The following is a 15,635-nucleotide window of genomic DNA, read 5'->3' as shown; positions in this document are numbered from 1 at the left end:
CAACTGTGGACCTACATGTCAGATTTAATCACTCTTATCCATCGTGAAACAGACACTAGAAGGCTCTAGAAGACTCGAGAGGACTCCACATCAAAGCGGGAGCCGAGACACCATCAGGTGGGATTGGGCAGCCCCACCTAGAGGCCGCCTAGCCCCCAGGGTCCCACATATCAGCCTCATCGCAATGTCGATTCTCCACCACTTCCTAGGTTGTATCTACGCTGTTCCTTAAGTCTATTTGATCCAAGGGCTCACTGTTGGACGCTCTGGCCTATATATATCAGCCCCTGCCCTCCATAAGTCATCAAGTCATTTGAGAAGATAGAAACCCTAATCTCCTCATAGCTCCTCCTCCATAGCATAGCTAGTTATGATAGATCTAGAGGGAGGCAAGCAGGACTTCGCTTGGATTCCCGATCTTGTCAAGAGCATGGTTCGGTATAAACTTTGTACCCCTCTCTCTTGTTTGTCCATTATTTGTATATGCTAGTTACAATTGTTATGACAATTTCAGTATTCATCTAATTCATGTTCTTTGTTATGATGTTCATCAGTCTACTTTGATCAAATACTTAGTATAGCTAATTTATCATTGTGTTTATGCTTAAGTTCGCAAAGCGCTCGCTCCAAAGTACATGGGGTGGGTGGTAGACATTATGTAAGTGTGGTGCTTATACATTGTTTACCTACGGATACACCCTATATTCTAGGTCATGTGGTAGATCACTGATGTGACACTCCCGTTGAGTCTTTTGTAGTCCACTCCTAGAATATAGGTGCACATAGGGTCTGATTACGAAGGTAGAACGAGCTCTGCCCTCAATCTTCCTTAGTAATATCTCTTATGTGTAGATATGATGATGATCTTAGCCATAATTACTATGTGTAACTGCACTAATCAAATGTATGCTTTGACTTATAATTAAGAATGACTTAGGAATTATTCCTCTAATATTCTACCTGACCATGCTAATGCCATAGAAAGGAGTACTCTGAGTGATTTATCATCATCATTGATCAATACTTTTTATATCTCTTATCCTATGACTAACCCCTATTATGAGTAGAATATTGGTTATGGTTTATTTCTCCATCAATGGTATATATTATCAATATTTGTCCATGTTAGACCTTCTCAATGGTAAAAATATAAATAATGATACCTAGAATACTCTCAGGTAAAATGCTACAATGGTATATTATTTGTGCACTTGTGGATACTTTTCATTCATAGATTTATATATATTCTTTCTAGTCACATAATTAATAAAAATTGCTTAGTGTTATTCTAGTAGTAATACTATGTTGTACCAACACGTATCTCTGACATCATCACTAGGGATGACAACATAGTAAAGTTAGAGGATATAGGTTTATAATAGGTGGCTAAGTACTCAAACAAGTGACACGTTAATAAACACCAACAAGCATTTCTGGCGCCGTTGCTAGGGACAGGTAGCTAGACAAAGGAAGTATTGATAAACTTATACCTATTGATGTGATCGAGATAAACCATTGACCTCTGCTCAAGCAGGATTACCATTGTTTTGTCTACTTTCATATCTTATGCAGGGTAAGCTATGACTGGTTTTGACCTTCCGACAAACTATGTTGACAATCGAGAAGCACTACTTAAGAGGACTAAGGCGAAACTCAAAAAAGTTTCAGCTTTAGAGTTGGAAGACAACCACATAAGACAATGCTTAACACCAAAATTTGAAGCCATGGCTGATAGGACTCTCCATGAATTCTCTGCTCCAACCACTGCCAACATCCAGACTAGACCCACAGTCAATATCGGAGACAATGGACTCAAGCTCATGCCGGCTCTCATGAACATGGTGCAATCGAGCCAATTTTTTGGAAAGACACATGAAGATGCGAGTGCACATCTCCAACACTTTTTGGAGATCTACAACACTTTCACCATCAAGGGAGTAACCAAGTACACCATACTTGTTCGCCTCTTCCCATTTTCACTTTTGGGGAAGGCGAAGCAGTGGTTCTACGCCAACAAAGAGAGAAACACTACATGGGATAATTGCTCCACTGCCTTCCTAGCAAAGTTCTTTCCCATGGGCAAGACCAATGTACTACATGGGAGAATTTCAAGTTTTCAGCAGCAATATGATGAATCTATCCCTGTGGCATGGGAACACCTTCAAGACTATATATTAGAATGTCCTCATCATGGTATGGAGAATTGGCTACTCATATAGACATTCTACCATGGGTTGACCAACAGTACCCGTGAGACCATTGATGCTGCTGCTGGAGGTGCATTCTTATCACTTACACTTCCAGCAGCGACCACTCTTGTGGAGAAGATGGCCTCCAACCAAGGCTAGAATGAAGAACGTGTTCAGACCCGCAAGAGAGGTGGAGGTATGCATCAACTCAAGGAGGTATACATGCTATCTGCCAAGATGGACCTACTAATGAAGAAGCTTAAAGACCGAGCTAATGAAAAGCAAGAGGTCATGCACATTCATGATTCTCGCATGACATGTGAAGTGTGTAGAAGCACTAGGCATTTAGGGAATAGCTATCCTAAGACCCATGAGGATGTGAACTTTGTCAACAACAACTACTATCATCCTTAACAAAATCAAGGATGGAACCAGCAACAGAGGCCAAACTATCAAAGTAACTACCAAGGTAACCCTCAAGGTAACAATTATAATAACTTCAATCAACCACCCTTGAGAGAATTAATTGCTAGCCAATCTAGACTCATGGAGGGATTATCTAGAAAGGTAGCTTCCAATGATAAAATTCTAGAAAATATAAGTAATAGAATGGATAGCTTTGCTTCTGCCATTAAGAACTAGCATAGCTTTAATAAAATCATAGAATCACAAATAGCTCAGTTGGTGGCTGTTGTTCCTCCATCTAACAAAGGTAAGATTTTGGGGCAACCGAAAGATCTAGAAACTGTAAATCTTAGTCGATATTCACAATGTAGCTTACTACTACATGGAGCCATCGACTGAGAAGGTGGATAGATTATTCCCTACCCAACAAGAAAGGTGATCTAGGGAGACCTATCATCCCTATCGCCATTGGACCTCATATTTTTCAAGAAGCTATCTGTGACTTCAGAGCAAGTGCAACATCATGCCTAAGGTAATTCTATAAGAAAATGTTAGGAGATCCTTTGTTGTACACAAATATGCATTTGCAACTTGTAGATTAGTCACTCTGCTACCCCAAGGGAGTTCTTGAAGATGCCATTGTTCGAGTGGGACAATCATATGTTCTCGTAGACTATGGTTTTGGAAATAGGTGGAGATGAAAGGGCACCCATCATCCTTGGCCAACCTTTCCTGAGCACTGCAAAAGCCATCATCTATGTGGATAGTGCCAAGATTTGTTCACAATCAAGGATAAGATAGAGAAGTTCTTTTTCAAGAACCGCATCTTACAATCTCCTAGTCATCCACTAAAAGGCATACCTACCCAAAGAGACAAAAGTGACCAAGAAGAAGAACAATCGAAGAAGGAGGAAGAACAAGGTCAGGCTAGCCACAAGAAGAATCAGTCAACATGATCAACACACTCTGATCTGAGTATGACCACCTTCTTGCTTCACCATTCCTTGCTAAGAAAGATGATCCTGGCGTACCGATAATCGAGTGTACCATTGGAAAAAGAATCTTCCACAACACCTTCTGCAACATTAGATCAGGCATCAATATAATGTCCAAGGTAACATATGAATATTTATTCGGTAACGAACCTTTGTTCCCAACATATATGCAGTTGTTGATGGCGGACCAATCAATCTGATTCTTAGAAGGAATAGTAAAGGACATTATGGTAAGAATACATGACCACTTTGCCCCTACTAACTTCATGGTCTTGGACAAGGGAGAAGAAGAAGATGATACACCCATCATCCTTGGAAGACCATTCCTCAACACCACCAATGTGATCATCTACATCGGATCTGGACAAGTCCACTTCCAATTCTCTAGAGAAAAGGTACACTGTTATTTCAATAGTTATACCACTTATGTGTAGTCAAAGAAGAACCACTCTAGGAGGAGACATCAGTCATCCCAACGTCAAGGGAACCAACCCCTGCGGAATGAATGGGAGGAAGATGAACAACCTGAAGAATTTCTGAAAAAGGAACCTACACCGCCTAAGTCAAGCCCACCGGCCTTGCAGGTGTGGAAGGAGAAGGTGACATCATTAGAATCATATGAGGTGCAACCATCAGGGTCTCCATCACCAAGATCGGATGATGCACCTGAAGAATGAATAAGACTAGAGTAAAGTCTTGTCCGGAGGACTTAAAAATCCAAACCCTCACCGTGAGGTAACAACGGTAGTTATCCATATTTACTTTCTAGCATTGCATAAATTATTTGTCTATTTAGCATATTTATTTTTCTGCATTAGCATTGCATTAGTAAAAGAGAATAAAAATTTCATTATCGCATTATAAAAATCCTAAGCCCCATGTGAATAATTCTATGGTGTAAAAGCCCACGGGAATATTAACTGTAGTGGCATAAAAATTAAAAATACCATATATGCATATTTTCTTTCAACATTATATAAATAGGAAAATCCAAAAATATATTAGATAGACATCCTGCTAGAAAATTTGTCTAAACCCACAAGGACAACTAATCTCTGAGTGACTGACTGCTAACCCCTTATCCTAATCTATGCCATGAGTTTTGGTGTTTTTGTTGAAGTATTCTACAGGATGATAAATATGACCAAGAGAAAGTTCACTCGGCTAAAGTCATGTCGCTCCACCCATGGACGAGAAGGACATACGCTGGCAAACATGCTCTGAGAAAGATCACTCAACATTCAACAGTCGACCACGACAACATCCAGCTTGGGGGAGGAGCATCCCCCGTGTATCTAGCTAAGTATTTCTTTCCTTTAGTTTTACTGTTTTTGAGTTTGCTTTATATTAGCTAAAGAAATAAAAAGATGCATAACAAACTAAAACAAAATAAAAATTTGTCCTAGCCAGTTATATATATATATTAGTAAGGTGTGATCTTAAAACTTGAAAACAAAATAAAAAGTGTGTGTCTAGTTTTCTATTTTTAAGAGCTCAATAAATAAAACACTCTGAGATAATCTCTTGCAATGGAAATGATGAATAGTTGCTCTGTTGTAATTCCTTTCAAGTACCTAGTTTTCAACCTTGAATTCTCTCGAGTTTTGGATACGACTATTTTGATATAAGAATTTACTCTGAGCTTGCAACTCGTGGGTAGCATATGCTTGATCTATGTCTAGGTAATTGACGGATATGATATGAGAAGGTCTGAGCTGCTATTTATCTTATTCCAAGTGATACTAGAGTTCTAGAGATTTATCTTTTGAAAACCATAAAAATTCTACATGATGAGGCTTGAATTCCTACCAGAGCCATAAATGATATTTAGACTAGGAAAAATTGTACTCATATATGTTGCTTGCTTTTGCATTGTGTTTAGTCAAACTTTGTTGACCCTTATGAGAGGTTTGCCATGCTCTTAAAATTAAGATCACGTACACACCACCCACATATGCACTACTCCTACACAGGGGGTAGGCGCAAAAACATGTCATTCCATTTAGATCTACTTAAAAATGTTTTACTCCTACACTGGAGTGAACACAAAAAATATGCCCTATAGGTTATCCACCAAATAAATGCTCCAAAGTTCTTATTGTTATCTCTCAAAAGTTTTGTTGTAGTCAAAAGAGACATGGGGCTATGCAAAAGTTATTCATAAAAAAGAAAGAAAGAAAAAACTAGACAAGTGTTTGAGATATTGAAAATAATGGGTACTCAGATGCCCGCCTAAAAAAGAAAAGAAAAAGAAGAGATGAATAAGATAGCCCATGTTTTCTTGTAAAGTTGTTTCCAATTTTAAAAGAGGGATATGTTTTCAAGGAGCAAAGTAGAACTAGGTTAGCCACCATATATATCCATCATATACATCCACACACATGCACATCTTGACTTGGTTGTATGACTCAACTCTCTTTGGATCCGAGGTTTGACTTTACAATACATGCATTTCAAGTATGCTCTTTCATGCTTTTTCCACTCCTATGAGCTCCACATAAGCCTTAGTTGTAGGAAGAGAAAGGCATAACATTATTATTGCCTTGGTGAGGATCCACAAATATCACATATATTGAGAGATTTGAGAGTGTCATACAATGGAAGCTCTGGGTTTTATTTTGAAAGCACATAAAACTCCAGAATAATGGTTGAGCTAAGAACTTGAGACATAGTGCTTGACTTGATCATTCTGTCTTTCAATTTGTCTAGACCCAAGTGAAGGCTAAGGAGCTCCATAGTTGAAGGTAATATGGGTAAGTTTAAAAGTCAAATTAGTTCATTCCAATCCAAAGGAGAATTCTTGCTTGAATGCATGTGTACTTTTTAGGAGTGAAAGCATTGACGCAACTCCTAATCCATTTACTGAGTTCAGCTTTGCTAAGGGACTAGCAAAGATTAAGCTTGGGAGAGTTTGTTGATGGTAGTTAACAACCATTATAAACCATGAATAAAACATGTATAAGGGCACAATTGAGATCACCAACAAAGGTCTAGGGGTTTAAACTAACAAATTCCATGAGTTTTGGTGAATCTGTGATTTCTGCAGGGTTTATCTAGAAAACCATCAAGGTGGACCTATATGACACATTTAATCATGCTTATCTGCTGCAAAATGGACACTAGAAGGCTCTAGAAGACTCGAGAGGACTCCACACCAAAGCGGGAGCTAAGACATCACCAGGTGGGGCCAGCTGTCAACGAAATATGGTCGACAGTCTACCTAGGGGTATGCCCAAGGTAGTAGATTATCAACAGACAGGTGCGCAAGCTATGAACGAGATGGTGACACAAGATAGACACGAGGTTTTATCTAGGTTCGGCCGCCGTGAAGGCGTAATACCTACATCCTGCGTCTGATTGTATTGCTGTATGTTAATAAGATGATTTTTGAGAGGGGTCCCCTGCCTACCTTATATAGTTTGGGGGGGCAGGGTTACAGATCTGGAAACTAATCTTAACCAGTTACAATTGCCATAGGTGGCTGGATAAGGATTCCTATTCTAACCGACCAAGATCTTGCTTGATCTCTAAGTCTGCCTTGATTCCTTGCGCGGGACTCCGAGCATATCGGCTGGGCCGCGCGTCATCTTCTAGTGGGTCGGACCCCCTGGTCCGAGCTGGCCCAATCCTAGCCGTAAGGGTATAGGGGTTAATACCCCCACAGCTAGTCCCCAAGCACCATGTATTATGTTGCGACACATCGTTTTATCTTCTTCGGCTAATGTGGTCTGTCTTCATGTCATCTCTGACTGGTTGAAATATTGACCAAGCAAATGTGCTAGTATTCTAGTCAGCACAAAGAGCAGTAGACCACGATTATAGCCTAAGATTCCGGTTGTCTGAAGAATGCATGGTGCTCCAAAGAAAAAAGAAAAGATTTCTTTCCTGATCAAGTGTGCCCACTTGTATTTCTGATAAGAAATGTAAGTGACCCTTGTGCAGTAGTAGTTATGGCCAACAGTTAGAGCGTAGGGGTCGATAAAATAAGCACATTCACCACAAGGTGAAGTGTGCCCACTTAGTCCCCGAGCCTAGTAGTAGGTGACGCAGGCACGTGGTGCCAGGGTCTAAAAACAATTCCCAATTAAGTTGAGAATCCAATCGTCGTATAGGCGATACGAGCTGCGCCGGTAGGTGCATCGTACCGATGTAGTCTCCGAGCTTGCTGGAAGGCGAGGTATCAGCCTTGTAGCAAGGTCTAAGTGAGAGAAAATAAATGCCTCTCAACTGTATGTGAGTACACATCACATGTAGCCGAGGAGAGCAGTCCCCGAGCAATGGTCGGAGAGTGGTCGGGGCAGTCCCCGAGCACAAAAGTAGTAGCGACAGTCCCCGAGTACGAGGGTGGTCGGGACAATCCCCAAGCACAAAAAGTGTGGCACAAAACCATATGCCACTTTTACTATTATTTTATGTATTTGCTATGACAAATCCGGTCTGACACGTTTGGTCAAAAAAGTAGATGGGTATAGCACGTCATATGCCTTTTTGTCTTGTCAAGCAAACAGTTGCGCGGCACCTGTCAGTAGGTGCATCAGCGTGGGCCCTCCCACACTAGCAACAAAGAGGTGCATATATTGGCATAGATCTCGAGGCTATGAAAACAACCATCTGCGGCACAGTGCGCACGTCTCCCAAGAATTTTGGGTAGACGAAATGGCATAACTCTTGGGTTAAATACAGTATAGGATAGGTCAGATACTATTTATTGAACCCCACTGCCATTCACAACTACAACTTTCTTCTTCCTCTCGCCAACTAACCCTAACACATCCAAAATCACCACCAATCAATCCGCCGCCACTTCGACTACCGCCTCCTGCTAATCCCCCGCTGCTGTTGAAGATCAGAACACTCCCCGTTCACCAGCAAGGCTAGAGTCATGGCGAAAAGTGATGCGTAGAAGAAAACAAGGGTCATGGCAAAGGAATGGTGGAAGTCGAAAAGCAACGAGCAGACCATTGAAGACCTCGTTACCATGGGGGTACTCCACAACAAGGAGCTCATAGGATGGCATGCGCTGGAGGGCGAGGGGTACCCCGATCCACAACTAGGTGAGATCATGGTGTTCGAGGATTTCTTTAAATAGGGATTTGGGGTTCCGGTACATCCATTTCTTCAGGGGCTCTGTCTTTACTATGAGATTGGGATTTGCAATCTGCATCCCAACTCGATCCTCCTTGTCGCCACTTTTATTCATCTGTGGGAAGCGTATGGTGGCTTCTAGCCCCATTTCGATTTTTCCGCCATCTTTTCTGTTTGTGGAAGAAAGGAAGTGGTGGTTCCAAGATAGCCGGGGGTGTGTACCTCAACCTCTGTGACGGCATGAAAGCCTAGTACCTGCACTGCCCATGGAACACGTTGCTCGACGACTGGTACAAAAAATGGTTCTACATTCGAGAAGAGCCGAAAACGATCACGCTGTGTGACATGGGCTACATTCCAGAGAAGAAGACAAGTTCGTCAGAGAAACCTGAGCATCTTGGACAAATCCCAGAAATATTTGGAATGATCCCGTGGAAAAAACTAGATGGTCCGAGCGTGGTCGGGAGCTTCATCAGCCGATGGATCCAGCCCTGCCAGAGGAGGGTACATCCTGGCTATGAGTATCAAGGGAGTGCAAACCCGATGAGGACGAGGCAGAGGGCGCTTGACAAAATTGAAGTCAAAGCTAGAATTGGCGAGCTATTTAACTTAGCCGATCCAAATTATGCCAGATTGAGCGACATCGAGCATGCTTTCAAGCTTGCCCGACCTCCGCCAAAGGTAACTCGTCTTGCCGCGTACCCGTAGTCTTATATTGTGGTAGGATAAGTGGAAACTTACTGTGTTCACTCCCTTTTGTTACCCTAGGTTAATGGTCGGGATAGAGCGATAGTGTTTGTGTTGCCACCCCCTAGAGTAGAGTGGCCATAGGGAGCTGACCCCACCACCCAGACCAGCGTTGAGATCGAGGACAAGGACATTGACTGGGCGAAGCTCAGAGCTAGAGAGGAGGCAGCGGGCAGAGCTACTGGTAAGAAGCCGGTTGCCCCCAAATAGTTGAAGAAGAGATCAGTAACCACCCTGCTCACCAGGGGAGCGCTAAATATCAATGAGCCCGAGGAGGGCCTAGAGGAGAACCCAGCCAGCAAGCGTCGAAAGGTGGTTTTTGCCTGGTCGGACGATGACATAGAGGAGGGAGAAGATGTAGACACCATTCAACTTGTCCCTTGAAAAAGGAGGAAGCAACTAGAGTTGATGGAGCAAGGTGGGTCCTCCACTTCTATGGGACCCACATCACCGACGGTGGTGAAGGATGCAGTCGGGTCAACCTCAGGAGTACTTGGGCAAGGAACGCGACTGGCGATGGGAGCGACAACTCAACCGAGCACACCATCGCCCACTGCAGCGCGAAGGACAAGCGGCGGAGGGGTCGAGCACCAAGGCCCAGCGTCAGTGCTGGATGTAGAGGGAGACCAGGAGTCACCCACACAACACGTGGAGCAAGTATGGCCAAAGAGACGCTCCTTCTCCACATCATTCCGCACTTCCAACATGTAAGTATTTGTAACCTTGATATAAGTTAGCAATTTGCATTTAATATGATTGCTTTCTGAACTTATCTCGGATGTACTAGCTCGGCATCCACAGAAAGTCTGGACCAGCTAGCCAGAAGTGGCGTGGCGCCGCCAATAAGTACAGAGTAGACTACTCAGCAGCCGACCATCGAGGAAGCCATAGTAGAAGATCACACATCTTTGCGCTTCCCCTGATTGCGTACTTTGACATGTATTTCATTATTGTGTCCTACAAAACATATATATGCCAAAACTCATGTAGAATGTGAGTCGGAAACCCTATTTCTAAGTTTTGACATTCATATTTGTTTTATTTTATTTAAATGTTGGTGATAGAAATATGAGTTAAGCACCACCAACAATCACATTATTGAATATTGCCGGAGCAAAACAATCTGACACAATCGCTATAGAAATGATGGCACGGCCTAGATCTCCCTTCTTGATTGACATAGAATCGTCTATCTAGTCCCCCGAGCATGGCTTCATGTAGAATCCTAGTTGGGCTATCTCAACGAAGTGTACAGTTCTAACCCTCATCAAAACATGGAGATGTGCAAATTCCCGGTCGCTTGGTGTGGATAATCTTCCGATGCCGAGATGATGCATAGATGTGACAATCTGCACAAGGTGAACCTCATCATTTGAGTTGTCAAAATCAAAACTATGCCCGATGCCCTAATTAATAGAAATTTCATCCAAGGATGGATCAATCGAGACAGTTTCTACATAGATTGGATTGGGTGATTGTGTCTTGATGAGCAATTGGTCAACATTTTCTTGGTGCTCGAATACCAAATTCCCAAAGTGGATAGTTGGTGGCATGTTGCGGGATGTTGACCTAGGTTGAGGGAACAAGAGGACTTCTCCTATTGCCTCAGATCTGATGGAGCTTGGCCAGATGGTTGCGTCAAAAGCAAACGGATCTTGAACACAAGCATTGTTGAAGATAGGCATGATTAGTCTTTGCGCAAAGTCCCCCTACCTAGCATGCCTGTGTCGGTGTTTTTTACCAGCAGATATTTGGTTCTTGGAGGAACTTGCTTGATGCAAAGAATAGTCACAGTCGAGACATGAAATTTATACAGGTTCGAGCCCCCAAAAAGCGAGTAACAGCCTTACGTCAAGTTGCTACTTGTTTGTATTATGATCTCATCGAATAGCGAGATGGCAATTCTAAGATGATGTGTTAGATATATGGGCAAGGGGTACCTGCATTACCCATATATGTGACCATCACTAGGATATCGGCCTAGTAGACATCAAGGAGGAGGCCTGCAAGGGCTGACGCGTTTAACCAACGTAAAGATCAAGGCAATCCAAGGCGGGCATATCTGGACGATAGCTAGGATCATTCTATTGCCCATATCATGTAACCAACTAGGAAACTAATATATTAGCCTAATCACCCTCATTGCAACCCTACGCCCTCTTCCTTTATAAAGGAGGGTAGGGACCTTGGGCTTAGGATCCATCTTCCACGATTCCATTCTACTATGTAGCTAGGAGCAACAGCCCTTGTAATTGAGCATACGAATACAAGAGCAGTCGCACCACTGGAATAGGGCTTAGCGCGCCACCATGCCTCAAGCCAGTATAAATCCTTGTGTCTCATGTGCTACCATCTAATTCCATCTATGCGATCATGTTGCTAGATATTGCCGGAGCAAAATAATCTAACAGTTGGCATACCAGGTAGGGGACTTTTGCATACAGATTTGTTTTTCGTGTCTCGGATGGCTATTCTTCATAGGTCGAATAAGAGCATGATCAGGAGGTGGTCAGAGAAGGATAGACATGGTGTCGCCACCTCCACATGATCAAGGGAGCAATGATGTAGCAACCTCAAGATTCGTGCATGGGCTTCGACACCACCATCACTCGATCAACTCTACCTCACAAAGCTCAAGGACATGATCGAGGCAGGATTGCTTCAACTGGACCATCATGTAAGTCACTACATCAAGTCTACTTTCTCTAAATTTTGTTAGGAGTACCTCCTCAACACTGCTCCCAAAATCTGGTGGGTATCAAACTACCCAGTTGATGCAGAACAACTGCCATCACTAGGTACTTTTCTCAACTCTAGTGATTAACCCTAACAGAGTCGAGGCACCTCAAATATTGATGAAAAATCATGGGCTCCACTGGCTAAATGTCAAGCGCAGTCAAAAATAGGACTATAGGATAAATCTTGGCTACACCATGTGTCTATGTTTTTTACCGGTAGATATTCGGTTCATGGAGGAACTAGCTTGATGCAAAGAGCAACTACAGTTGGGACATGAGATTTATACTAGTTTAGGCCCCTAGGAAGCGAGTAAAAGCTTTACATCAAGTTCCTACTTGTTTGTATTATGATCTCATCGAATAGCGAGATGGCGATTACAAGATGGCTATGCCTATTAGAGTTTTGATGACTACAACAGAGTGGATAGCTAGCTATTTATATTCGAGGCCTACTTGCCCTACAAGTTACATAGTCATGACATTATCTGAGTCTTGGTGAGATCTTGTGATATCCTTCCTTGAATAGATGAGTCGTAAACCTTTGGATCTTCTTCGATACGCATTCAGTAGCCAGCATATCCGGTAGTTAGGAATCCTGGGAGTATGGCATCGTCAGTAGCCCCAAAGCTTGTCAGCCAAGTGAGACTCGGTAACCTTCTTGTACTCAGGCCTTTTTAGGGTGTTCAAAATTGGGACTTTATTAAAAAAGGTCTGACTTATACCTAGGGCTAGTTAGGTAGAAGTTACAGAGTCACATAGTTGGGTGATGAGCTGTTTAATATAATAAGCCATACTTAGGAGTCATCTTGTCTTGTCAATGTGGTCTTTTCCTAAGTTAGACAACGGTTGCAGGTACTCAGGTGGACGCGCTATCTCAACTTCTGAGAATTACACGTGTCCCATGATTAATGCATCGCTTTGGTTCATGGGTGACGATTAGCTTGCCTTTCCAATCACCCCGGTGTTGGTTTTATAAGTAGGCATCTAAGTGTTGGATTTGGATCTACTTAGTGCCTCCATGTTCAAAATCATGAGGGCAAAGACCACCACTTGCCGCCATAAGATCCCACGCTTACTGCTTGGGGATTCACCCGAGCAGTCTGTAGGGGCATTGCCTCCATCATCTCCCTCGACATCATCATCCGTGGCTCTAGCGCCATCTACCATGTCTACGCCTGCTCCATCCTCGACCCTAGTGCTCCCATAGGAAGAGGCCATGATCATGAAGAAGGAGAAGGAAGAGGCTGTGGCAAGCGTCGGGGGGACACCGCCCTCGCCTTGGAGGGGCCTGAGTCAAGTGCTCTGCCGTAGGGGGTGATTGAGCTCTCCTATAATCAGTTAGAGGGTTTGGTTGCTTCCTTTGCTACCACCACCAGCACCGGTCCTTCTAAAGCCGGTCCCTCTACTCCTTGGGTCATTGTCGTACCCGATACGAGCGGTGACTAGGAATTTGCTTGACAGCTCTCTGTCGAGCTGAACCGGGAAGTCACTGAGATCCCCGGTGATAGGGAACTTGATGGGACAAGGGGTTGTTCCTGATCTTTTGGTGAGTGTGGATAAACTCGATTTGGGGTGGATTCGATGTTGGCTGTCCGACTACAATGACCACAAAGGTTGCTGCACCTTAGCAACAGGTACACCAGCTTCGATTGTGATGTTCTTGCCATGCCAAGAACACCATGAACCTGCAAGCAACCGAGAACAAGCAAGAACAAGATGAACAAGCAAATAACTAACAGATTTAAACCAAAGGCTGAATCTGAATCACAAGTTGGGGTCTTGAAACAAGCAAATTGGGTGGTCTAACCGACACACACGTTTACAAGGAAGAAGCAGTAGCTATCTTGCATCTAAACAAAACCCACCCTCATTTTGATGGCTGCTAGTTCTATTTATAAGGAGGAGAGCACAAGGGGGAGTGGGAAACCCTAATCTGGGTGTCCCTCAATGGGCTCTAGTTAGTACAAGGCCTAGGCCCAAGTTGTAAGTATGTGCATCCTTTTGCTTGCTACACACAGCTTCGGTAGATTATGATAGTGGGGTTGGACCCATCTAAAAGAGGACGACGAGCTCTTTCCAACAAGTCAAAAACCAGCTTCATTGGATCTCATATCAAGGAGTTATGGCATTTTTGATGGAGTGTTTCCTGCTATCTCGAGATGAGCTGAGCGCCCCATTATAGATGATTCCCACTTGTTCGGCTGCTCCATCCTCATCATGGGGTGTAAACATGAGGCAATGGAGTCTTGACCAACATTCCTAAGAATAAGACAATCATCACCATGATTTAGTAGCATCCAATTCTGAGATGAGTTTGTATGAACAGCGAGGAACGACTTTACCTGATAATTAAGTTGTCGTGCTCGAGCTCTTGTCATCGGACCTTGTTGTGCAATAGGTGTGGTTGCATCAATGGAAGGGATGTCCTCATCATCCTCCTCTTCTTGCACTTGAGTCATCCTCGACTCAAGTTCATCCTCATCTCCCAAATATGGCTTCAAATCTATAATGTTAAATATGGGGCTAACCCCAAAAGTTGCAGGTAGCTCAAGTTTGTACACATTATCATTAATCCTTTCTAAAACTTTAAAAGGACCATCGGCTCTAGGCAGCAACTTAGACTTTCACAAATCAGGGAACCTATCTTTTCTCAAATGGATCCAAACTAGATCACTAGGTTCAAAAATGACATTTTTCTTCCCTTTGCTACCAGCTAGTTTATACTTTGCATTCATGCACTCTATTTTCTCTTCAGTGGTTTCATGCAATTTTAAGATTAGTTCAACACATTGTTTAGCATCAAAGTTAACTCGCTCTGAGGTCGGAGAGGTAACAAATCAATAGGAGCACATGGCACAAACCCATAAACAATCTCAAAAGGGCTTTTCTTAGTGCTAGAATGCTATGAACGATTATAAGCAAACTCAACATGAGGCAAGCACTCTTCCCACATTTTTATGTTCTTTTTCAAAACAGCCCTAAGCAAAGTAGATAATGTTCTATTGACAATCTCAGTTTGTCCATCAGTTTGGGGATGACAAGTAGTGGAAAATAAAAGCTTAGTCCCTAGCTTAGCTCACAAAGTTCTCCAAAAATGACTAAGAAATTTTGCATCCCGATCAGAAACAATGATGTTAGGCACATCGTGGAATCGAAACAATCTCACTGAAAGAACAAATCAGCAACATGTGTAGCATCATCACTCTTATGACATGGTATGAAATGTGCCATTTTAGAAAATCTATCCACAACAACAAACACACTATCCCTCCCCTTCTTTGTTCTAGGAAGTCCTAAAACAAAGTCCATTGAAATATCTTCCCACTGGTGCACTTGGAATAGGAAGAGGCATGTATAAACCATGAGGATTAAGGTGTGACTTAGCTTTCTGGCATGTTGTGCAGTGAGCAATGAACCTCTCCACATATCTCCTAATCTTGGGCCAAAAGAAATGACCAGCAAGGATGTCCTCTATC

At 42.9% G+C, this 15,635-nt stretch overlaps 1 non-coding gene across 1 annotated transcript; it reads right to left on the bottom strand.

Moving 5' to 3' along the window:
- Window positions 1-2,090: 2,090 nt before the first annotated feature.
- LOC136462001 (small nucleolar RNA R71) lies at window positions 2,091-2,197 on the bottom strand. Its single transcript, XR_010760531.1, has one exon. It is a non-coding gene; the product is annotated as a small nucleolar RNA R71 (small nucleolar RNA).
- Window positions 2,198-15,635: the final 13,438 nt, after the last annotated feature.

The sequence above is a fragment of the Miscanthus floridulus genome, chromosome 6 (assembly GCF_019320115.1).
Source record: "Miscanthus floridulus cultivar M001 chromosome 6, ASM1932011v1, whole genome shotgun sequence".
Classification (NCBI taxonomy): domain Eukaryota; kingdom Viridiplantae; phylum Streptophyta; class Magnoliopsida; order Poales; family Poaceae; genus Miscanthus; species Miscanthus floridulus.
This window is presented reverse-complemented; position numbering and strand designations above follow the sequence as displayed.